Source organism: Leopardus geoffroyi, chromosome B2 (genome assembly GCF_018350155.1).
Source record: "Leopardus geoffroyi isolate Oge1 chromosome B2, O.geoffroyi_Oge1_pat1.0, whole genome shotgun sequence".
NCBI lineage: Eukaryota > Metazoa > Chordata > Mammalia > Carnivora > Felidae > Leopardus > Leopardus geoffroyi.
The window spans coordinates 82239506-82241993 of NC_059332.1; the positions used below are offsets into that span (position 1 = coordinate 82239506).

The 2488-nt window shown below is 32.6% G+C and overlaps 1 non-coding gene across 1 annotated transcript; it reads right to left on the bottom strand.

Moving 5' to 3' along the window:
- Positions 1 to 1824: 1824 nt before the first annotated feature.
- On the bottom strand, positions 1825 to 1931 carry LOC123610108. Its single transcript, XR_006718112.1, has one exon. It is a non-coding gene; the product is annotated as a U6 spliceosomal RNA (small nuclear RNA).
- Positions 1932 to 2488: the final 557 nt, after the last annotated feature.

The window sequence follows — 2488 nt, forward strand, 5'->3', positions numbered from 1 at the left end:
TACACTGTCAGTGTGGATTCAATCCCGGGAACCTTGAGATTAGGACCTGAGCCAAAATCAAGAGTTGAATGCTTAACCGAAGTCCCAGGTTAGTTTGTTTCTTACCTACCCACCTTAGCGTGGGTTTTTATTCATTTGCAATATACTAAAGTTTATTTGTTGAATTTTTTGTTCCATTTTGTTTTCTCCTCTCATTCTAGTTGAATATTTTCTATCTAAAGACTCTACAAACTATATAAAAACTCTCTGTCTAGCCTGAGATCACAAAAATTTTCTCCTATATTTTCTGCCAGAAGTTCTATGGTTTTGTATTTTACATTTTGGTCTATGAACATTATGAGTTAATAAAATATGGGTTGAGATTCATTATTTATACCGGAAACATGGATGTGCATTTTTTCGATCATTTATTTCAAATATAGACTATGCTCCCTTCACTGTAATTCCTTTATACTTTAAAAAAAAATCACTTGAGAGGAGCCTGGGTGGCTCAGTCGGTTAAGCGGCAGACTTCAGCTCAGGTCATGATCTCGCGGTCCGTGAGTTCGAGCCCTGCGTCGAGCTCTGTGCTGACAGCTCGGAGCCTGGAGCCTGTTTCAGATTCTGTGTCTCCCTCTCTCTCTGACCCTCTCCCGTTCATGCTCTGTCTCTCTCTGTCTCAAAAATAAATAAACATTAAAAAAAATCACTTGAAATGATGCTGTGGGTATTTTTCTGGACTTTTCCCCGTTCATTTGCTTATCACTTCACCACTACCACACTATTTTGATGACTGGAGCTTCATATTAAATCTTGAATTAGGTAGTGCTAGGCTTCAATTTTGTACTTAATTTTCAAAATTAATTGAACTCTTCTAGTTTCTTTGCTTTTCCATATGCAGTTTAGATTTAGGTTATTAATTATCCACAAAGAAAAAGAAAAAGGCCACCTGGGAATTTGATTTGGGTTGGGTGGAATATATATGAATATATATATATATATATATATATATGTATAAATTTAGAAATAATTTATTTCTTAATAGTATTCAGGCTTCCAATCCATGAACACTGTATATCTCTTCATTTATTAAATTTTCTTTGATTTATTTCATCAGTGTTTTATAGTTTTCAGCATGCTTATTGTATGCATATTTTGTTAGATTTATACCTACGTATATCATTTATCTCTGTTGTAAATTTTACTGTACTTTTACATTTCAATTCCCAGTTATTGCTTGAAAGTATATAAAAATACAAGTGATTTTTGTATATTGATTTGATATCTTGTGAACTTTCCAAACTGACTTATGAGATTTAGAAGCTTTTTAAAGATGCTTTAGGATTTTCTACATAGACGTGTTTGTGAATACAGATATACTTCTTTCCATCTTTCCAATCTATGTGCCTTTTATTCTTTTCCATGTCTTATTCAACTGTCTAGAATACAGTTGAATAAAATTGTGAGAAAGGACATTTTTGCCTGGTTCTCAGTCTTGTGGAAAAGCATTCAGTCTTCCATCATTAAGTATAAGGACAATGCTCAGTTTTAAGTAAAATCCCTTTATCAGGTTAAGGAAGCCTTCCTTTACTGTTAGTTTCCTGAGAGTTTTAAATCATGAATAAATGTTGAACTTTGCTAAAAGCTCCCCCCCCCCATATATTGACAGGATTAGATAATTTTCTTCATTATTCTGCTAATATAATGAATTATTTTAGTTGATTTTCTTTTTTTCTTTTTGGAGATCTTGCTTCTTTTTTTAATTATTTTTTTTAATATGAAATTTATTGTCAAATTGATTTCCATACAACACCCAGTGCTCATCCCAACAGGTGCCCTCCTCAAAAAAATATGGAACACTTCACGAATTTGCGTGTCATACTTGTGCAGGGGCCATGCTAATCTTCTCTGTATCGTTCCAATTTTAGTATATGTGCTGCTGAAGCAAGCACTATTTTAGTTGATTTTCTAATGCTGAACCAGGTTTGCATTTCCTCAAATGAACCCCACTTGGATGAAGTCTATTTTTCTTTTTATATATTCCCGGATTTTGTTTGCTAATAGTTTGTTGAGAATTTTTGCATCTAAGATCTTATGGGATATTGGTATTTAACTTTCTTTTCTAATCTTTATTTGGTTTTGTTATTAGAGTAATGCTGACCTACTAAAAGGAGTTAGGAAGTATTTCCTCTTCTTCAATTTTCTAGAAGAGTTTGTATTGATTTGGTGGTATTTCTTCCCCAAATATTTCTCAGAAATGACCTATGATGGCATTTAGGGACTGGACTTTTCTTAAGTGAAATATTTTAAATTATTAATTTAAATTATCTTATAGGTATAGGGACATTCTGTTTCTTCCTTCTGAGTGAGTTTTGGCAGTTTGTATCTTCCAAGGAGTTAGTTGGTTCATTGAAATTGTAGAATCTATAGGCACAGATGTCACTGACATTTGTATTTTTATAGAATCAGTTTTGTTTTCATTGTTTTTCTCTATTTTCATTTTTTAAAA